Source organism: Dipodomys merriami, unplaced genomic scaffold (genome assembly GCF_024711535.1).
Source record: "Dipodomys merriami isolate MVZ:Mamm:240054 unplaced genomic scaffold, mDipMer1.0.p SCAF_108, whole genome shotgun sequence".
Lineage (NCBI taxonomy): Eukaryota > Metazoa > Chordata > Mammalia > Rodentia > Heteromyidae > Dipodomys > Dipodomys merriami.
In genome coordinates, this window is record NW_027202360.1 from 3,542,391 (window position 1) to 3,566,351 (window position 23,961).

General features: G+C 34.1%; 2 pseudogenes; one reads left to right on the forward strand and one right to left on the reverse strand.

Annotated features, from left to right (window-relative positions):
- LOC138815088 (MTRF1L release factor glutamine methyltransferase-like) overlaps positions 1-23,961 on the reverse strand; it is a 416,705-nt pseudogene that overhangs the window by 58,113 nt on the left and 334,631 nt on the right.
- LOC138815142 (ankyrin repeat domain-containing protein 49 pseudogene) lies at positions 13,874-14,538 on the forward strand (annotated as a pseudogene).

The window sequence follows — 23,961 nt, forward strand, 5'->3', positions numbered from 1 at the left end:
TCGGCAGAACAGTCTTTGCAACACTACCTATAATTAACCAGCCAAAAGCTGCATTGGATGAATGGCTCAAGTGATGGGATACTAGTTATGAACAAGAGTGCTGAATAATAGCCTGAGGATTTTGCATACATACATATTAACATTTACATGCACACAGAAGCACTTATATGTGCAAACACACATATGAAACAATTCTCAAAATGTGTAGAAAAGTTAGAAAACAATAGAAAATATGTCCTGAGTAAGACTAGAATCAAGTGATAATTTTTAATATTAGAAAGTCGTCAAGTGAACTTTCCCCCCAAAAGCATGAGACTATTACATAAGTAGTGACCAGAGATAGTAAAAGAGCCAAGTAATAATTATTAAAGGGATCGGATCCATGGAAGAATGAATCAGAGACCCCTGCAGGTGCATCTGAAAATGTTCATATTCTGTGTCAAATGTTAGAACATCTTTGAAAATTGTATAGAAACAGTTTGAACAGTCAGTTGTGGATAAGATCATCAGAGAAGTTCAGAATTACTAGTAGGTTTCTCGATCAAATAAACAAACAAACTATGGCAGGGGAATGCGATTCAAGTCTGGAATTCTAGCACTCAGACTAATACAGGAGATTAGAGAGTGGATTAAATAGTAATACGTTCCCTGGACTAGGTAGTATAATTTTGCCTCAATAAAACAAACCAAAGTACAAGAAAGGAATTCATAGTTGGAATTTTGGGCAAATTTTTTCATGTTTTGAGAAGTCAAGTTTCCTATTGAAATACAACTCATATATCATCCTCAGTCATGTTTTAAATGATCTCTTCATTACAGAATACTTCTAGATGCAAAATCGGTCATGATTCCGAACCAAAAAATTTAAAAATTTAGCATCATTCTGTTGGATTCCAAAGAAATAATGAAGGAATACAAAAGCTTAAGCCAGGAGAAAAAGCAAAGTTATCTAATGTAGGACTTTGTAGACCTTACTAAATTAGAATTTAGATTTAAAATAAATATCTTTTGCTTGTAATTTCATATTCTATAGGATACTACAAAATACTTTTTAAGTAGAAGTTTTAGTTTACCAATTCACAAATGATTCTGGCATTCTATTTGTCTAGAATATTCTTTCAAAAGAGTTGTAATTAGGACTTAGTTTATAGATAATTCCAACAGTAGATGTATAACATGATAATGTGAATAATCTAGAAAAAGTTGACAATAAATGGATGCTATTAATTTATAAATTTAGAAAAAGAGCCATGTTTTGTGACTTTTGTGTAACATGGTATGAAGAGAATTATTATTTGAAATCTTTTTTCTTCTACCTGTACATAACATAGGAAGAAATTTCCTTAATTATATACCTCTGTATACAATGAGAAAAATGCTAGGTTTGGAGTTTGTCTTCATTTTGTTTTTGTTGTTTTGTTTGTCCTAGGGCTTGACGTCTGGGCCTGGGCACTGTCCCTGAGCCTGTTTTTTGCTCAAGGATAATGCTCTACCACTAGAACCTCAGTACTACTTGTGTCTGGCTTTTCCTGAGCAATTTATTGGAGATAAGAATCTAAGGAAACTTCCTGGCTGGGTGGGGTTTGAACCATAATATACAGATCTTTCCCTCTTGAATATTTATGGTAGACGAAAAGATAAGTATAAATAATATGTTCAAGTTTTCTGATCTCAAGAATACCACTTGAGGGAAAACGATGCAGCAAAGTTTAGTGTAGTGTTCTTTCAACAATAAAAAGGGCATAACATTAGCAGAATTGTAGAATTTTTTCACAATAGTGATAAGCTAGTCATGCTGTGAATTTAGGGAATTTTAAGGTGCAGCTTACAAGGTGGAAACTGTTGGGCTAGAATGACTTTACTGCATAAAATTTTGGTATTGATTTTCATTGAAATAATAGCTTACTATGATGAACAAATGTTTACTCTAGAGGAATTAATTATTATAGATACTTCATAATTTTACCTTCTACCAGAATGTGGCTAGTTTCTCTGTTGACATATAAATATGTAATGTCTCATTGGAAACTGCATCTCTTGCAGAATTACATAAAATGCATACAAGCACTGTTTTAAATGTCTCTGGTATGGCATACTCAGAATTTCAAAATGAGTAGTTAGTAGAACACATATATTCTGTCCTCTTAACAAATATTCAGTTTTAATAATTAGGAGTTTTCAGGGAATTGAACTATTTTCTATTTAGTATGAGACAATATTAAAATAATGTTTTTAAAAAAAATAATGGCAAGTATATTCTGAAAAGTTTGTATAGTTTGATTGCATTCAAGTTGATGACCATCTGAAAAAGAAAGGGACAATTAATTCAAATTAGAAGCCAAATATTGTTCATTTTTTTAAAAAATGTAATAGACATAGAATATCATTTACTATAGAAATATAGTGAAATTATATTTTATGTAGCTTATTTTTAAATTTAATTTTATTGTCAAGGTGGTATATACAAGGTGTTGCAGTAATTGTAAGGTAGTGAATATCTAAAAGTTGAACTTTTTATGCCCTCCCTCATTTTTCTCACACTTTTACTTCACCCCAATATCCCTCACAAGTTGTAATGTGAATATCCTACATGTTGTCTTGTGAGTATTGCTATTCCATTGGTTTGCCCTTTGTCCTAAAAGAAATCACATAGCACTGTAAAAACAATAACCACAAAGAAAAACCTCTGTTTCCATGTCTAGGAGTTCATTTTGCTCAGCATCCTCTTATATGGTTATATATACATAGCCATTCTGCTCATCTGCTAGGACTATCTTAGCCATTACCTAATTATTTCACATGAGGAACACCATGGAATCTGTTTCTTTGTGTCTTGCTTATTTTTCTTAGTAGGATTTTTCCAAGTCTTTCCATTTCCTTATTAATTGGAAGCATAGAATTCCACGGTGTGTGTGTTTAATGGATTTGTTCATCTTCTGAGTGGCATATTGGTTTAAATCATGATTGCATGTAAGTATCATTAGGGTCATACAAAAATGACAGATGCCACCTCCCAAGATATACTAAAATCACGATTTCTAAGTAAGATAGTTTTTGGTGGTGGGACAAGTATTGAGATACCTGAATAAGTCTAATGTATTTCTTGCACTGAGTTAGGCAGGAAGACATCATATAGGATAAAAATGGTACTGACAAAATATTCCCTTGAGAAAGATTTAGGAGGCTTCCAGAAATATGAAGAAATTCAGATAATTTTGAAGAATTTAGAAATGCAAGTTCAAGTATGTCTCTTTAAATAAAAATTATGAAAGTGGAAGGGCAAAAGAAGAGGAAGAGAAGAAATAACTGACAGCAGATCATTGTTCCAAGTTAGAGTATAAAAAGAAATAATCTATAACTTCCCAGTTAAAAGGAGACCAATATAATACGTCCCACTTAATTTAGGTACATGCAAAATATTTACTTGGTTTTTTCTACTTTAATGCTCCAAAATAAAGACTTATAAGAAAAGTTATGTGATTGCCATTACTTCAACCAGAACACTAATTGTGATGAGCCCTCTTTTTCTCACATTGCACTTGGAAAATAGTCCATAAGTTGAAGATGTTGTGGCTGATTAGAATCAGAGTTAGGGGCTTCTACTTGTACAAGTATCCCAAAATAGTTTAAAGCAGTCTTTCCCCCAAGATATCCAACTGCATTGTCTGAAGCTGTACTTTGAACACACCCTCAAACGTGAGTACGTAATTTGAAATTATACTTCAGCATTTCCTTGGCACATTCTACTTTGTGCCTTTATCTTTTTTGCACATTCCTTTTGAGTTCATAGTTGCTCTATTTCAATTTCATCTTTATATACTACTAAGAACATTGTTCAACTACCACTTCTTGTTTGCACACACCCAGTGTATGTATCAAGGTACTTTGTCTATGACAAACAATAGGGTAGTACTCACTCTCTGAGGAAAAAAATTGCACAGTATAACCCTATGCCCACATTAGAGGGTGTAGAATTTAAAGCAGTTTGAGACAAACAGTGATATTAGAAGTGAAAGCCTCCCTAGGGACATTTGCTTGGAGCTCATTAGTTTTCCCAGGAGAAATATAAATATCCACAAAATTTGGAGCTAATTAGTAAGTAATCAATTTAATACTAGATCCTAGAAGTTGTGTTAATTCAAGTCACCATTGTATTATTGTTATATCAGAATTCTTCCCTATTTGTCAATGTGTATAAGAAAATGAAAGATTTGGATTAAATGGTGAGGCTAATGTCTGAACTCTTCCATTCAATAAAAGTTTGAAGTTTATTATAGCACTTCCTACATATAAGAATTTGTGGCAGGGGCTGGGAATGTGGCTCAGTGGTAGAGTGCTTGCCTTGCATGCATGAGGCCCTGTGTTCGATTCCTCAGCACCACATAAGCAAAAAGAAAAAAGCCAGAAGTGGTGCTGTGGCTCAAGTGATAGCGCTAGCCTTGAGCTGAAGAGCTGAGGGACAGCGCCCAGGCCCACAGTTCAGGCCCCACGACCGGACCCCCCCCCCCCAAAAATAGAAAAAAGAATTTGTGGCAGGTTGATTGACAGGGTTACTTAAGCATGGAGATATCCCTAACAAGAATTAGATTTCAATAAGGTATATGGCAGTTATGATTTGTTAATGTTTATTGAGGCATTTTCTGTTATAAAGAAGAATCAATTCAAGGAGTCTTCAGTCACATCAGTAAAGCTGTATGTTTAACCTAATACTTGGTGTTACTTGTCCTACATTTGTGATGACTAGGCTGATAAGATATCCAACAATATTTCAATAAAATCCCAAACTGATGTGGATACATGAATCACTCATTGGAACTGTAGGACAAATTAGGCTTGTCTGTGCCTTGTCAATCTCTAATCTCCTGTCTAAACAGTCTTGAAACATATTCACAAAATACCTCTAAGGAAAGTTCATGAGAGTTATAACTGTATAATTCTTCTAAGGTCAGAATAAAAGCATTTGCTCTCAGCATTTAAAATCAACAGGATCTGTTGAATTCATGGATCCAGAATTTTATAGCTTCACATTCATATCACAAAATTTTATCAATATGACTTTCACCAAAACACTGTTCTTATTGAACTTATCTATGTCCTTTTACTTTTCAAATCCAAATAGAATATTTCCTTCAAAATATTCCTGCAAATTCTTTCCTTCCTTTACTTCTATAAATCTGTGTTTATTGCTTGTTTCCTTATTTATCTCTTTCATCTAATCTTGTCCACACTGGTGCTCACATTGCTCACACTTGTGTCAGAATTTTCCTTTTCCTCCTCACTTTAATAATGCCCCCGATTTTATTATTCTTTTGCATATTCAAGGTCGTGGATATTTTGATGATGTCTAAACAGACATATATTTGCATCTCTTTAACATAAACCTTAGAACTGAGAATTTTTTCCTCTAAGTCCGTATTTTCCATCTGTAGTCCTTTTCACCAAGAATATAACTAACAGTTGCCAGTCAGAGATGTGGATGCATTTTAGATTTCTTCTTACCTTACTTTTTACCTTTCTTACCCTCCCCTTAGATAAGATGAATGATTAAGATTTTCTCAGTTTCTGTCACTAACACAATTTCTATGTACTCTTTTTTATGCCCATGACACCAGCCTGTTACAAGTATTCATCACTGGTAACCTAGTCCTAAAACAACCGCTTACAAATTAGGCTTTTTTTCCCCAGAGTCTTTTCATATTGGTCCTCTCCATCATCAGATTACTCTCTTTGTAAGCACACAGAGTGAAGAGCCCAGACAATAATTCTAGTATCATTATTTACTCACTACATTGACTGTTTGCCTTACATTTCTCATCTATAAATGGATGTAATCTACCAGAAATATTGAAGAATATTTGTTGACTTCTAGAACAAGAAAAAAAAGTGAAGAGTCCTTACATTTTCCACTTTAGCTTACAAATAAGGAAAGAGTCAAATTCAGTTTGTTGGTATGAAGTCAAAAGTTGTTTTATGCAGAAATAAAAATAAATTTTAAGTCCTGGCACTATGGCCTATGTCATTTTGTGGTAACTTCAGATATGTAAGTGGTATTATGTAAATTGTGTCACGTGTTTACAGCTGTACTGAAGGACATACTCTTAATAAATTATTGGAAACATTCATTATTGAATATTACCTATAAGAGAATGTTATTTGAATTAATCACACTGAGTTCGAACACTATATCTTAGTCCATCAAAATGTGGAAGTAAATGATTTTATTTATAAGAACACAATACCAGCAAAGAAAGTGAGTATACATTAGAGAGACTGCAGGAATAACACTAGGGTTTTTACTGTCTCTACCTATTAATGTAATTTTATTTCTTGGTATAGAAACTCTTCCTCTTGTTATTATTGAATGTAATCCAATTCAGTTTACAACTATGTATTCAATGTGGGAACACTAGCTATAAATAAGTGTAAAGTTTTTTTTCCTTTTCAATCACCTTATCATTGTCAGGCTACACTGTGGTCATCATCATCATCTTCATCAAAATTATTATTAGCATCATAAATACTAATTAATGAAAATCTTATATGTGCCTATGACTTTGCTATTATTTTTAATGTTAACACTGCACGCATCCATATTAAAATTTTGAACAAATAAAGAAACAAAAAAAACTAAACCATATCAGGTAGCTTGACTATGTGTTTATAACAAATTATGGAATAGATTTTTGAAGCATTGCTAATTCCTAATCAGTATGAATTAACTTCCTCTCTTCCCCTCACTACACACAAATATTTAAGAGTTTGGACAGAAATTTTTCAAGTAATATACTGTAAATATTACTACAAAGTCATATGTGTATCTAAAATTCCCTTGAAATAAAAGCTCTACTTTCTACTGAAATATTACTTATTTTTTTTAATTTAATTTAATTTTATTTGTGAACATACTGTACAGAGGAGTTATGCAAATCAAAACAACATTGAGATATCACCTCACTCCATTTAGAACGGCAAAAATCAACAACTCTAACAACAAAAGATGCTGGAGGGGATGTGGACAGAAAGGAACCTTACTTCATTGTTGGTGGGAATATTAGTTATTTTATTCTAGGAAACTTTTAGAAAAATAGACTGTATATCTTTGAAATGTAAAAGGTCAATAATATTAGCAAAAAATAGAGAGTCCGTCTTCAGAAATATATGTGTGTGTATATATATATATATATATATATATATTAATGTTATGTATAGAATGACATTTTTAGAGATTGTCATCAGAAATATATACATATCTAAATTTATGGGTAGAATGATGTACACTATGGTGAAACAAAAATCTTAAAACATAATTAAAATAAAAACTACATCAAAAAGTGCCATTGACTCACTGTTATAATTTGACCTATTCTGGGTAATGAGATCTTAGAAATGTGTTTGAAAACTACCCAGACAGAAAAGTACTTGTTAGATTCTTATCCCCATTAAACCATTAAAAAAATGAATTAGCTCTCTGCCTCAAGTTGTAGATTGCTCTCCTTGAAGATAAAAAGGCTTATGGATAATGCCCAGGCCTTTCAAAAAACAACAACAACTACAACAAAATGTATCACATTAATTTCACAAAAGCATCTTTTAACTGCGGTGAACCTTTCTTAGAAACATAAATACAAGTCCCTGGAAAATGTTAAGTAAAAAGTATAGAATATTTACGTTTATATTAAAGACGTAACTATTTAGATTGTTTAAGATATTTAGGTAATGATTAGGAATTAAGAATAATGATGGGTAGGTAATATATTGGGACTGGTTTGTTATTCTATTTTATGATAGTAATAGAATGATATTTATAATGATTATATTAAATTACTCTTGCTTTATATTTGAATTATAATAAATGATAAACATTTTTAAATGTTTCCAATGGAAAGGAATATCAATTCTATGTAATTTCAAAGCAATTGAGAAAATTATTCCATAGCTGGTTTGCTTTAAGACTATATTTCTTTTCTTTTTCTAGTTTTCATATGTACATAGAAATTAAAATTCCAAAAATTCAATGGATGTTGGCATTCAGGAACATCTTCATAGATACTAATATTGGAGTCCCTTAAGTGGAATTGTTTTATTTCATTTGTTACTTTCACTAATAAATCAAGATGATAGTGTATTTTGTTTCTTTTCACTGCCATTGGCTCTTATCTTGAGAATATTTTTTCCCTATCAAAGTAGAGAAAAACAATTGGATTGACCAAGTAACATATTGCTTTCATAAGATGCAGATGCATAGATTTGTGTCTTCTGTCATTTGCCAAAAGTTTCTTCCGGAAAAGGTTATCAATTATTTATAAGTGTTGCTTAATTCCTAGGTATTCCAGTTATCACATACACTTTTTGATTTAGTTATCTCTGAATAAACTTAAAATAAACAATTAAAAATACTTAAAATGAACAGAAATCATATTATTGTTTCAAATGTTGCAGTTTACAAAGTTTATAAGCAAACACAGAAAATATCTTTTTACGTATTCTACATTTTGTGTGAAGTATTTTAACAATAGCTTTTTTTTTTTGCTGACATGTAATTCACCTGAAATATATTATTTCCTTTTATTGTATGCATTTTAGTGATTTGGAAATGAATTGCACAATCATAGGTTTTCCAAGCCTAAAATTTTCACAAATTTGCTTTTCTTCAAATAGAAATGCTGTAAATTTTTGAACAGACATTAAAGTAGATATAAGATTCATTTACAGGAATTTGTCCAGCATACATCCTCGATAGTGATCCTTTTCAAAATTTGGTTTTGGGGATTATTTCCAGGGTCTCACACAAAGTATTCAAGTGCAATCTCAATGAACTACATTCCCTGTCCAAACAAGTTTTTTACTTCTCTTTAATACATACATAGACGTGTAATGGATAGAACCTATTCAATTCTCTTTGACTTTTTGAAAACTTGCTTGCTTTAATGATTGAAGTATTTTACAAATTCATTTGCTATGTGGAGTATATCAATTTCTCCACAAGTGCATTACTATATTTTGTGTCATCTTTCTATATTATAGTCCTACTGGTGAGTTTTCTCTTTATTTTTTGGATACTAAAGAGGAACTTATTTCATATGCTCCTACTATCTACATATATTCTTTAAAGAAATATCCTATTTTGGGAAAAGTTATATAGAATTAGAAGATATAAAAATACTTAGACTCAGAATCATTTTAGCATTTACATTGTAGCATTAACAAATATGTGTCTTCTATCTATTAGATATTTTTTCACTTCTGTTATATTGTCCTTTGAATTATGAAAGAGTATAAGTTGATATTATACAGATTATTCTTGCTTTTCTTTACCCACTAATGCTTTCCATGTCATATTTTAGAAACTTTTACTGATCCAATGCCATGAATTTTTATGTTTATGTTTTATGTTTTTAAATCTCACATTTAGTTTGATAATGATCTTCTATTTAAAAACTTTAAATTTTTGTATAAGGATTGATGTAGTAGTCTAAGAAATTTTTTTAAATAGAGGGAGGCAATAGTGCCACAACAACCATTTAAGATTCTATTTTTATTTCATAAAGTCATGGCATCCTTTTCAAAATCTATTGACCATAAAACTGAGATTTTTATTGTGAAAATACCATACAGAGGGGTTACAATTACACACCAGTATTAACCAAAGCATGCTATTTGCAGAGGAGTATTTAAAAGATGTAATTTCTTATAAAATTGAACTTTTAATCCACAAAATGAATACCAGGAATCTATCACTTGGAAGATGTGAGCGGAAGTCAAAGGGAAGGAATAAAGAGAGTTATGGAGGAAGAGAGTGAAGGCATAATATTCAATGCAGATAGTATGAAACTAGAAAACATGAAAGTGGGGTGAGGTTTGGAATGGTATAAGAAAGTTATTAAAGATCCATTGTACTTATAAACTGATTTGTGGAATGGAAATTCTTTGAAACAACTATTTAACAAAAATATAATTAAAAACAATGGAGACATCTCATCTTCAACTGTATTCTCTTAAACCATGAATCAATATAATAGTTTCCTCCTCAGAAATTTTCTTTGCAGGTATTTTCCTCATAATGTCAGAAAACTGACCAATGCAATGAATATCAATATATCACATTGCCTATTGTAAATAGACACAATATAAAAACAGTAAAATTGTTAGAATTCATCACATGAAAAAATAACAGGTAGAAAGTATCAAATGATGAATTATAGTTTTTCCAAGTACTTTACTTATGGTATCTAACTTAATCCTCACAATAATCCCATAAAGTGGAACTACGTCATTTTTAATTCTCAGATGATGGTATTGACATCTTCAGAATTGGAATTACTAGTACAGCATTGCACACATGGTAAGTTTTACCCTGAGGCCCATCTCTCGCTGTATCAAATAACTGCATTTTATTTTATGACTAAAATACCAGCACTTAGTCTACTAATTCTAGGAAAATTTCCAAGAATTATTGTGTACACTCTAATTATATTTGACTTTATCTTTGTTAGAAAATAGGTAGCTGTAATATGAAAACTCCAAGTTCATAATCAATTTATACATCCCTGGTGAAAGGAACTGCTAAAGTATAACATTCTTGATTTCTAGATCAAAATATTAGAAATCATAATCTATCCCTTCACTCAACACTGCACTGCCTGGGGATCCCATTTCTGTTTAACACAGTCATACCGAAAGAGTGTCCTGCCCAATTCCTGATGGAAACAGACTGCAGGTGTTATGGACGAATCATTTCCACATTGTAGCTCACCTAGGTTGTTTACCATTAGAAGTATTTTGATTGCTTTTTATACCAAACATTCTGAGAGAAATATACTACTTTAAAATGTTATTAAAGCAAGACTGATATAAAAATCACCTTTGACCCCAGATAAATATTTTACCTTTCATATACCCCAAAATGCCGTCTGAGCTATCATTAATGTTAGCAACAAGGGGTTAAAAATCATAGACACCAAGACCGAAGCATGAATTAAAGACTCTCCAACTTGTCAATACAATTGGTTTAAAAAGTCATCAATACTACTGCAGTTTTAAATTTTTCTTATGGAGATTCAATTATAAACTATTAACAGTTGAAAATAACTCATTTTCTTGGGAGTAGGACACAAAGCACAAGATTAATCCTAATCATTTTAAAGGACCTTTATTTATACTACAAATTCACTCCCATAACTACAATGATATGAAAAATAACTGAAGTACAAAAACACAAAGGAAGTAATTTAACTGCATCATCTACATTCAATGGACTGTGTTAATAGAAAACAAAGTTAAACTAATAATTAGCTTACCAAATTCACATACATTCTTTTATTTTATTTCATTTAGTTTCATAAAAACTGGATTTTCATAAGATGATGCATAAAATGCCTATATACCCACATACATTTCCAGATCTTAACAATATTTATTTCAGAAATGTCTTTAGCTCCATAGTCAATGAACTGAATTAGTACTAAAATATTCAAAGGGTTTTCAGAAATTGCAAGACTTGCTCTGGGATGTTATTCATATTGGAAAAGATATTCGAAAAGCCTTATTTGTTAAGTTGAGATAGTTACTCCCACAGAAGAGCCATTAGCCCTTTGCATGTACAAAACAACTTCAGATACATCCACTATCTAAAGATGACACATGCTTTTGGTTTGTTTGTTTTTGAAAGGAATAGCTAACAAGCATATCAACAATACTGATTTTCAGTCAATATGATGGGATATTCAAACTTGATAAATATTGGGTTGATTACCTCTTAGTGTGAATAGATATGATCTTACAAAGAAAGTTATTTTCAACAGAAAGCCAGAAAGAGTTTATCCACTTTGTGTTTCACGGGAATAACCAGAGAGCAATACCTATTTGGTCCAGTTGGTCAAACTTACTCCAGGAGCATATGTTAAAAGTATAACAAATTTAAGAAGTCAAATACATATTTTGTACCGACAGTCATCTTCCAGCAATAATTTACTCCCTAAATATGTCTGAATCTTCTCATCTAACATATAATAAGAGCTGAAAGCGTTCTCTTTCATCTAACTTAATATTGTAAATCCTTTGATTCTGATGATATTATTTGACAAATAAAATGTACAAAAGCGTGGTCCAACTGAAATGACATGACAGAATACTGATACATAAAAACATTGCAACAAATTCAGCTCTTTTCAGCCTCACCCTGTCCACATTGGCAAGCAACATTGCTACAGCACATGCACACATATACACATACACAAATATGCACACATGTACACACACCTATACATGCATGTTAAATTCAAAAAAAGTTCAAATAAAAAATTAATGATTAGTACAAATAATAATTTGCCTTACTACAAAAAAATACACAATATAGTCACCACAGATGTTACATTTTACCTGCCTATCCACATGTGACCACTTAATTTATATTTACTTACTTAATTAACTAATTAATTCAATCATTTGTTTGGTGCTAATACTAAGGCTTGAACTCAGGGCCTGTCTCTGTCCCAGAATTTGTTATTTTTTTGTTTTAGTTTTCTCAAGGATATCATTTTACTGCTTGTACCACAGCTCCAGTTCTAGCTTTTGTTAGTTTATTTCAAATCAGAATCTAATGGACTTTTTTTTTGTTTGGTCTGGTTACAAACCACAATCCTCAGACTTCATCTTTCTGATTAGCTAGGATTAATGACATGAGCCAACAGTGTGGCTTCTATTTTTCCTCTATAGTTATCTAATGCAAAAATGAGAGTATAGAAGCAAGATGTACAGTGATGATACTGTTCTGTCAGAAATTCAAGTTAGTAATGTAAATTTCTTCTTAAGAACACACACAAAAAAACCATGATATAGTATAAGAGAACTCACAATTGGACATATGAGCTTTAAGAGATTTCTAATACATCCATTATTTATTGGTACCCAACATTAGAAAAAAAATATATATAATGTAGTACTGAAAAAGTAGTCCTTTACATGACTACTTACATTCCTTGTTTTTTTTAAGACACTTGTTTTCATCTAAAAAAGTAGCCCTGTCTATTGTCTTCATGTGGTTTCAATGATTGAAGGTGCTTAATGAGAAATCAAAATGTATTAGTAGTACTTTGCTATCAATTAAATCTCACTTTTTCTTTTTGGAAAATATAATGATCAAAGAAATAGTTGAGAATCAGCAAGCAATTGTTCAGAATCATGCTTCCAGTGCAAGTGGGTCAACAGTAAGTAATCCTCAATACCATTTTCCACAAAGTTTGTCACTGATACAATCGGCCTGCTTTCTCTTGCTGCTTCCATAGCCTGGACCTATTCCTTCATTGTACATGAAAAGTGTGATTCAACTGATTTCATTCAGATCTGTTCCTAGAATTATCAAGGATTTAGATTCTTGTCTGCAATATGATTAAACCTATGTTTCTTCATGTAGGCTGCTAAAAATGTATTTACCAAATTCAAGTAAATACATAAATTCTATTTCCATCTTTTTAAAACATAAAATTCTGCTTGCTCTATATATTGATCAGAGGCATGCATTTGTGGCTATATAGGTCATTGCACATCTGTCTCTCTTCCTCTCTCTTTAATGTTTCTCATAGATAATAGGATTGCTCTATAATTATTGTAATTTACTTTGCTTTTATATTTTTGGTTGCATCATTTTACTTTCTGCTCTGCCATTTCCCAAATCAAATATATAGAAGGCATTGTTTCATCTTTTCTCATTCCTAGAATAAGCTGCACATGAAGACACCACTGGTCCTTATTTTCAGTCTGTATCTTTGAATACGGAGGAAAATCTTTCCTCTGCTTCCATCAATTCCCTAATCTCCAGTTAGAATAATTTCGAATAGTAAAAATATAAAAAGGGAAAATAAATCATGGTGAAAAAACAGATGCAGAAAATTCACCGGATTTTTCTGAACAGTTCAACTAACTTGAACTATTAGGGAAATACTTGGACACCTCATTCCCACTGTCACTCAAAGTCTCTGGTTAGGCAATTCTGATGAAGACGAGGAACATGATGAAAAAGTGAGGAATGGTATCAATTGCAAGAAAAAATGGAGAAAGATCCATGCAACTTTCTTCTTTTGGCTGCTGAAAATAATCAGGTTATTATAGTGCAGAGACTACTTTCCATAAAGGCCACTCATGTGAATACTAGGGATGATGATGAGTATACCCATATTCATCAAGAAGCCTACAGTGGACACTTAGAAACTGTCTGTGAGTTGGTGGCTGAAGCGGCAGATATTCATGCAATAACTGTAGATGGCTGGACAACCCTGTGCAGTGCTTATATGTGGAATAATAATAGAGTGGCTTTTTTCTTACTTCATCATGATGGAGATACCAATGGCCCCCTTGCATCTTGCTGATGGAAATAGAGTTAGCAAAGACATGTTGGATCTGCTTCTGTTGAACCATTATGTCAAATCAGCTCTGAAGAACAACTTGGAAGAAACTGTATTTGATATTGCCAAAAGGATAAGTATGTATCACTACCTCTTTGAAGTTTTGGAAGGCTGTACAAATTGCTCTCCTAAGTCATAATGTTTCGGTTAAGTTTCTTAAATTTCAAAAAAGCCATTTCATTCTGTTTCCATACAAAATATTTTCACAATCCAACTAACAACAATAGCTTACTGCAACAATTCATGGATTCCATGGAAGTCTTCCAAGTCAATTGCCTTACTTTGATGTCAAAATGTATTCAAGATTTAGTTGTATATATCTATAATGATTTCTGGAGAGTTTTTGCTTTTTATTGTAATTAAGTGGTTACATAATTTCCCTAATTTCACAGTATTGTGGGATAGTGACACTCAGTTAATATCACAAACACATTCTAACATTTCTGGAGAAAATTGTCTTTCACAGTCTATAACATTTATGAGTTCCATGAGCTTTGCGATACTGTTATTTCTTCCACATTGGTTGGTATGTACATTTCTTTTGTTTTGCATAACATCAGCTGTTCCCTTTTCCCACTTGTTCCCTCCCTTCTATCCCTGCCATTAACTTGCTTAGTTCATTTTGGTCAATGTCCAGTGCAACTAATGAATTTTTCCCTAATTTCCTCTATTTCTATGTCGTCTTCCTGGTTCCTCTTCATTGTACACATATATACCATACATGTGATCAGCAGCATGGGGCTATTTAGTAGAGATTTGACCAGATGAGTGAAAGTCCTTTGTTTCCTAAGTCCTGTTAAATATGTCGTATTACCTAACATTTTGGTTTTAACATCAACTTATCAGGGATACCATGTACTGTTGGTCTCAATGCTCTTGTCTTCTTTGCTCAACATGATCACCTTCTAGCTCCATCCATTTCCCTGCAAATGCCATTATTTTGTCATTTCTAATGGCTGAATAATATTCCATTGTGTATAGATACCACAATTTTGAGATCCATTCATCTGTGATGAGACATCTGGGTTGTTTCCAAATCCTGGCTATTATGAACAGTGCGGCAATAAACATGGAGGTGCATGTGTCCTTGTATACTGATTCCTGTTGTTCAGGATGGATGCCTAGAAGTGGTATGACTGGGTCATAAGGGAGGTCAATATTTAGCTTTCTTAGGATTCTCCAGACTGTTTTCCAAAGTGGTTGTATAAGTGTACATTCCCACCAGCAGTGTAGTAGGGTTCCTCTTTCTCCGCATCCCCTCCAGCATTTGTCATTGGATGACTTGAGGATGTGGGACATTCTGACTGGGGTAAGGTGGTATCTCATGGTTGTCTTTATTTACATTTCCTTTACACCCAGGGATGGTGAACACTTCCTAATGTGTTTCTTTGCCATTTTTATCTCTTCTTCTGAGAAGTCGCTCTTTAGTTCCCTTTCCCATTAAGTAATTGGTTTGTTAGGTTTGGGAGGGCCTGGTTTCTTGAGATCCCTGTATATACTGGATATTAACACCTTGTAGGATGTATTGCTGGTAAGTATTTTTTCGCAATTAATTGATTGTCTTTCTAGCTTGGTTGCAATCGCTATAGCTTTGCAGCTATAGCTTTGTTATAGCTTTTTATTGTAAGATAGTCCCATGTGTCATGTCTCACTCCAATTTGTTGTGACCCTGAGGCTCTGTTCAGGAAAATCTTTCCTGTGCCTATAAGTGCCTATAAGTTCAAGTGTCTCTCCTACTCTGCTTGCAGTGGTTTCAAAGATTCAGGTTTAATGCTAAGGTCTTTAATCCATTTTGAGCTGATATTGGTGTATGGTGATATGCTGCGGTCCACTTTTATTCTTCATGTGGCCATCCAGTTTTCCTAGCACCAGTGGTTGAAGAGGCTGTGTTTCTTCCATTTTATGTCTTTGGTTCCTTTGTCAAATATCAGCTGACTGTAGGCATGTGGATTTATTTCTGGATCTTCTATTCTATTCTATTGGTCTTCGGGTCTGTTTTTGTGCCAGTACCATGCTGTCTTTGTTATTATGGCTCTATAGTAGAGTTTGAAGTGCTGCATGGATATCCCTCCCATGTTTTCTTTATTCTCTAGAATTGTTTTGGCTATTCTAGGTCTTTTGTGGTTCCATACGAATTATTGGACTGTTTTCTGTATTTCAGAGATGTACATCATTGGGATTTTAATAGGAATTGCATTGAATTTGTATATTAATTGAGGCAGTATTGCCATTTTCCTATACTGTTTGCCTATCCAACAGCATGGGAGGTCTTTCCATTTCCTAGTGTCTTCTGTAATTTTTTTCTTTAACGTTTTATAGTTTTCATTAAATAGTTCTTTTAAAGCTTTGGTTAGGTTAATTCCTAAATATTTTATTTTAGGGGAGATTATTGTGAATGGGGTTTCTTCCTTTATTTCCCTTTCTGCTTCTACATTGTCAGTGTACAGGAAGGCAACTGATTTTATTGGATGGATTTTTGTATCCTGCTACATTGCCGAAGTGATTTTTGATTTCTAAGAGTTTGGGGATGGGGTTTTTGGGATTGTGAAGGTATAGTATCATGTCATATGCAAAAAGCTATAGTTTAATTTCTTCTTTCCCTATGCGGATCCTTTTAATGTCTTTTTCTTGCCTTATTGACCTGGCTAAGGTTTCCAGGGCTATATTGAACAGGAGTAGACACAGTGGGCATCCTTGCCTTGTTCCAGATTTTAAGAGAATTGGTTGTAACTTTTCCCAATTAAGTATAGTATTAGCTATTGGTCTGTCATAAATGGCCTTTTTTTAAATTTAATTTTATTTTATTTGTGAACATACTGTACAGAGGGGTTACAATTACATGGGCAGGATAATGCGTATATTTCTTACCAAGCATTGCAGGCTCCTCCTTTGTTTTCCCTTCACATCCCTTCCCAGGCTCCCCCCACCCCCCCAATCCCAATCCTTCTCCTTCCCCTCCTTCCCCCCCACACCGACGTTGTAAAGCTCGTTTTGGAAATGACAACTTGTACTTCTCATTGTTGCAACAGGTCCACCTGTATCCTTAAACAACTGGTTTTTCTCCATCTCTTCCACAAGTTATACTGACATCAAATATAGTGAAAGCAGCCATTATACTGTGGGGGAGGGACATACAAAGCAACAAAGAGATAATTATATAAATGCGTTAGAAACACACGCATGAAAGAAAAAAACATTAAAATACACATCTAAGGATTCATTTTCCTGAACATCACATTATTTGACCTTTTCTGCTTGATTCATACATATACTAGATATTACAAATAAGGGAAACCATGGGACCTATGTTTCTTTGGGCCTGGCTTACTTCAGTTAATATAATTTTTTCCAAGTTTTTCCATTTCCTAACAAATGGGGCAATGCCATTATTTCTGATGGAGGCATAGAATTCCATTGTGTATATATACCACATTTTCTTGATCCATTAATCTACTGAGGGGCATCTGGGTTGGTTCCATATCTTAGCTTTGGTAAATAATGCTGCAATAAACATAGTTGTGCTGGGAGCTTTAGTGTGGTCTTGTTTGTAAACATTTGGGTAAATGCCCAAAAGTGGGATTGCCGGGTCATAGGGGAGTTCTATGTGAAGTCTTTTGAGGAACCTCCATACTGCTTTCCAAAGTGGTTGAACAAGTTTACATTCCCACCAACAATGAAGTAAGGTTACTTTCTGTCCACATCCCCTCCAGCATCTGTTGTTGTTAGAGTTCTTGATGTTTGAAATGGCTTTTAATCTTTTAAGAAATGTTCCTTCTATTCCTATTGTCTCCAGAACTTTTAGCATGAATGCATGTTGAATTTTATCAAAACCGTTTTCTGCATCTGTGGAGATAATCATATGATTCTTGACCTTGGCTCTGTTGATGTGTTGGATTATATTTATTGACTTATGTATGATAAACCATCCCTGTATCTCTGTGATGAAGACTACTTGGTTTTAGTGTTTTTTTTTATGTTTCTTGATTCTGTTAGCTAGAATTTTGTTAAGGAACTTTGCATCTGTGTTCATCAAGGAAATTGACCTGTAGTTCTTTTTTTGTTGGGTCTTTGCCTGGTTTGGGGATGAGTGTGTTATTGGCATCATTGAATGAGTTTGGGATAGCTCCCTCGTTTTCTGTTTCACTGAAGAGCTTGAAGAGTATAGATGTTAGTTCTTCTTTAAAGGTCTTGTACAATTCTGTTGTGAATCCATTTGGTCCTAGGCTTTTTTTTCTTTTTTTTAATTTTTTAATTATTTTTTACTGTGAAAATGCTGTACAGAGGGGTTGCAATTACATGGGCAAGATAATGAGTATATTTCTTATTAAGCATTGTAGCCTCCTCCTTTGTTTCCCCTTCCCATCTCTTCCCATCCTCCCACCGCCCACCCACCCAATCCTCCCCCCACCACCAAAGTTGTAAAGTTCGTTTTCGGCATGACAACTTGTACTTATCGTTGCAATGGGTCGACATGTATCCTTATTTAAACGACTTGTTTTTCTCCTTCCTCTCTACAAATTATAACGACATGAAAACAGTGAAAGCATGGGTTATACTGTGGGGGAGGGACATACAAAGTAACAAAGAAATGATCTTATTAATGCGTTAGAAAAAATCACGTGAACGAAATAAATATTTGAATACAAAACTTAGGGTTCATTTTCCTAACATCACCTTATCTGGCATTTTCTGCTTGACTCATACATACACTAGATATTGCAAATAAGGGAAACCATGGGACCTATGATTCCTTGGGCTTGGCTTACTTCACTTAATATATTTTTTCCAAGTCTTTCCATTTCCTAACAAATGGGGCAATGTCATTCTTTCTGATGGAGGCATAGAATTCCATTGTGTATATATACCACATTTTCTTGATCCATTCATCTACTGAGGGGCATCAGGGTGGGTTCCATATCTTAGCTATAGTAAATACTACTGCAATAAATATGGATGTGATGGTGGCTTTAGTGTGGTCTTGTTTGTAAACATTTGGGTAAATGCCCAAACGTGGGATTGCTGGGTCATAGGGGATCTCTATGTGGAGTCTTGAGGAACCTCCATACTACTTTCCAAACTGGTTGAACAAGTTTACACTCCCACCAACAATGAAGTAAGGTCCCCTTCTGTCCACATCCCCTCCAGCATTTGTTGTTATTAGAGTTCTTGATTTTTGCCATTCTAACTGGGGTGAGCTGGTATCTTAATGTTGTTTTGATTTTAATTTCCTTTGTGGCTAGGGAGGTTGAACATTTCTTCATGTGTCTATTGGCCAGCCTTCTTTCTTCTTCAGAGAAGTTTCTCTTAAAGTCTTTAGCCCACTTATTTATTGGGCAGTTGTTTCTTTGAGGATTTGTTGTTGGGGAATTTAGTTCTTTGACTTCCAAGTATATTTTAGATATGGGACCCTTGTCCGTTGTATAGCTGGTGAAGATCTTCTCCCAATCCGTGGACTGTCTATTGATCTTTCTAGGTATGTCCTTTGCCATGCAGAAGCTCTGCAACTTCATGCAATCCCATTTGTCCAACCTTTCTTTGATTTGTTGTGTTTCCGGGTCTCTATTTAGAAAATTTCGGCCTGTGCCAAGGAGACCTAGGGTTTCTCCTATTCCATCCTGTAATGTTTTCAGAGTGTCTGCTTTGACTCCGAGGTCTTTGATCTATTTAGAGTTGATTTTGGTACAGGGTGATATATAAGGATCTAGCTTTAGTTTTCTACAAGTAGTTAACCAATTTTGCCAGTACCATTTACTGAAGAGGCTCTCTTTCTTCCATTCTATATTTTTTTATCTCCCTTTTCAAAGATTACATGGCTCTAGGTCTGTAGGTTCTTTTCTGGGTTTTCAATTCTATTCCATTGGTCCTGAGGTCTGTTCTTGTGCCAGTACCAAGCTGTTTTGATTACTATGGCTTTATATTTTGAAATTTGGTTTTGATATTCCTCCAGCCGTGGTCTTTCGGTTGAGGAGTGTTTTTGCTATTCGGGTCTTTTATTGTACCATATGAATTTTTGGATTGTCTCTTCTATTTCCTTGAAGAATGAGTTTGGAATTTTGAAAGGAATCACATTAAATTTGTAGATAGCTTGGGAAGTATTGCCATTTTCACAACGTTAATCTTTCCAGGAGCATGGGAGTTTTTCCCCTTTTCTAAGTTCTGTGTTGATTTCCTTTTTCAAGTTTTTAAAGTTCATCATAGAGGCTTTTCACTTCTTTGGATAAGTTAATTCATAGTTATTTTATTTTCGGCTATTACAAATGGAGTCGCTTTCCTAATTTCAGCCCCACTTTTCTCATTGTTGGCATATAAAAAAGCCATTGATTTTTGAGGGTTAATTTTATACCCTGCTACTTTGCCAAAGTTTTGAATCAGCTTGAGTAATTTGGGAGTGGAGTCTATGGGATTCCTTAAGTACAAGATCATGTCATCTGCAGAGAGTTTTATTTCTTCTTTCCCTATTTGGATCCCCTTTATGTCTGAATCTTGCCTTATTGCTTTAGCTAGGCATTCTAATACTAGGTTGAAGAGAAGTGGAGAGCCTGGACATCCTTGTCTTGTTCCTGAGTTAAGAGGAAATGGCTTTAGTTTTTCAACATTAAGTATAATGCTGGCTGTAGATTTGTCATATACAGCCTTTATTGTATTGAGGAATGTTCCATGGATTCCTAATTTTTCCAAAACCTTCATCATAAAGGGCTGGTTTGGTGGAGATGTATTGTTTCAATTTTTCTTTGCTATGGAAGGGTTTTTTTGGCCTTCAGTTATGAAGGAGAGTTTACCTGGGTACAGTATTCTTGGTTGATAGTTGTTTGTTTTTAGGGCATGGCATACATCATTCCAGGCTCTTCTTGCTTTGATTGTCTCTGCTGAGAAATCTGAGGTGATTCTAATTGGTTTCCCAATATAGGTGATTAATCTTTTCTCCTTGAAAGCTTTAAGGATCTTTTCCTTGGTCTGAATTGATCCTGTGCAGTTTACAATGTGATGGTGGGATGTCCTATTCTGGTCTGGTCGATTTGGAGTTCTAAAAGCTTCTTGTATTTGAATAGGCCTATCTTTTTACATGTTTGGGAAGTTCTCTTCTAGGATCCTGTTAAAGAAATTTCCTACACCATTAACTTCTGTTTCTAGGTGCTCCTCTACAACCATTATCCTTAGATTATGCCTTATGATGGTGTCTTCCAAGTGTTGGATAGATCTATCATATTTCTTGGATTTGTCTTGGATGGTTGTATGTTCTTTCTCTATAATGTCTAGGCTCTCTTCAATTTCCAAGATTCGATCTTCTGCATGGTCTAACCTGCTGTTGAGACTTTCTACTTTGTTTTTTATTTTTTTTCCTTCTAGTTGTTCAGCTCTGATGGCTTCAAATTCTTTGTTGAAGCTTTGTTTTAGATCTTGTATGAACTTCTTTACTTCTTTAATTTGGTGTTCTGTGTTTATTCTCAAATCACTTAATTGATTACTTGTGATTTCCTTGGACTCCCATTCCTTCTGTTGGGTTCCATTCAGCATTCCCTTTGTGGTCTCCTTGACTTCCTTCACATTTTTGTTAATGGATTCCAAGAATGCCTTTAGTGATCTTTGTGTATTCTCATCCTGCTCTTTCAATTCCTGTATTACTCTTTGATTAGCTTCCTCCCATTCGTGAGATTCCTGTAGTTCCCTTTGAGTGTTCTCAGCCTGCTCATGCCATTCCTGCCTTTCTCTTTGAGTATTCTCATGCTACTCACGCAAATCCTGTATCAGTTTTTGGGTAGCTTCCTCACGCTTATGGTATTCTTGTATAAAGTTTTAGATTGCCTCCTCTCTCTCCCTATCATGCTCATACAGAGTCCTTTCTATGTTTTCAATCTTTTCATTAATCAATGTTTGCCAGCAGTGTTTGTAGGGCTATTTGGGAACTCTCCTCTGGATTATTCATTATCTGTTCTGTCCCCTGGTTATCATGAGTGGGAATTGAGATACCCGGACTTGCCATTTTTCTTGTGTTTTTCCACCTTACTGAGCTCATTTAGGATGCAATTAAAACCAGTTTTGTGCTAGAACACTATGTTACGGCAAGCATCAACCAAAGTCTGTATTTGTACAGTTAATAGTCTGCAGATACAATGTAGTTCAACAGATACATCTATTCAACATCAAACAACTATATATTTATGGGCTATGAACCGCAAACAAGAATTTGGTATACGAGAAATTATTAGGGTTAGGAAGAGATGTGGGTAAAATATAGGAATAGAGTGATGTGGGAAGGTACAGGGAGTGTTAGCTAAGTCCTAACCTTAAAGCAGGCAATAGGTTGGATAGGATGAAAGAAGACAGAGAGAAAAAAAAGAAGAAAGAGAAAGGGAACAAAAAGAGACCAGAAAAAATAGAAAGGTAAAAATTAAAAATATTATACAGAAAGAAAAAAAATATTCAGAGAAGAACATGAATATAATGAAAGAAGGGGAGGGATATAAAGGAGATATGAAAAACTTAAAAATAAAGATACTTAAAATATTATATAGGTATTAAAATGTAGTACTGCTATTAAGGAATTTACTTAAAATATTATATAGGTATAAAGATGTAGTACTGCTATTAAGGAATTTACGTGTAAGAGGTTTTGAACTGAGTAATAAATTTGTGGATTAAGTGTGTACACAATGGGGGATAAGGTCTAATAATCGACTACGGGTTTATCTGAGGATATGCAGAACAGCAATTAAGTCACATAAAGAACGAAATAGAAGAACAGGTGAAAATGATAAGAAAGAAAGAAAAAAAGATCAGAAGTTCAGTAGAGCTAAACAAAAAGCAAAACAAAACAAAACAAAAAAACAAAAACAAAAACAGAAAAGAGAAGAAAAACGCACACACACTTATACCCCTAAAATAAAATTCTAAGAGAAAAAAATTTACTAGAAAATATTTTTTTTCAAAAAAAGTTAAAATTAAAGATTACAAAAATTTTTTAAGAAAAAAAATTTTTTATGAAGGTACAACAAAAAAAAAAGTTCTTTGATTTTTTTGGGAGCGGTGGGAAAAATCCTGTGTCTCCCTTGTGTCCATAACCAGCCTTTTGTTGGAGTCTCTGGTCTTGTGTTCCTGTGGCTTGGTTGGTTACTCAAGTCAGTTTCTTGGAACAGGCAGAAAAATGCTCTGCGATCCTCCTCCCAGGTTCATTCAATGGGAGGAGATGGCTTTTTCTTCGAGTTTGGAGATGCTGTGATGAGGCTAGGTTCTGGGTAGAGTTGAGGCCTTTCAGCAAACAGTAGCTTTTCCCGGGAGCTGGATTGTGAGAAACTCACAGAGCCCAGCCTGGAGCCACTCTCAGGGTTTCTGTTTACTGAATTTCAGTTGATTGTGCAGGCTGCTAAAGGGAGGGGCAGCCTCTGGGTCTGATTACCCAGTGAAGAAAGCCACTCCTGGCGCTGGCAACCAAGCTGGGTGACTTTTCCCTGAGTGGAGCTGAGTCTGGCAGGTCAGGTTAGGCTCTTGTGATCTGCTAGATGACTCTAGATTTATTCCAGGGCCTGTGTTGGAGCTAGCAGCTCCGCCGGGCTTTGTCAGTATC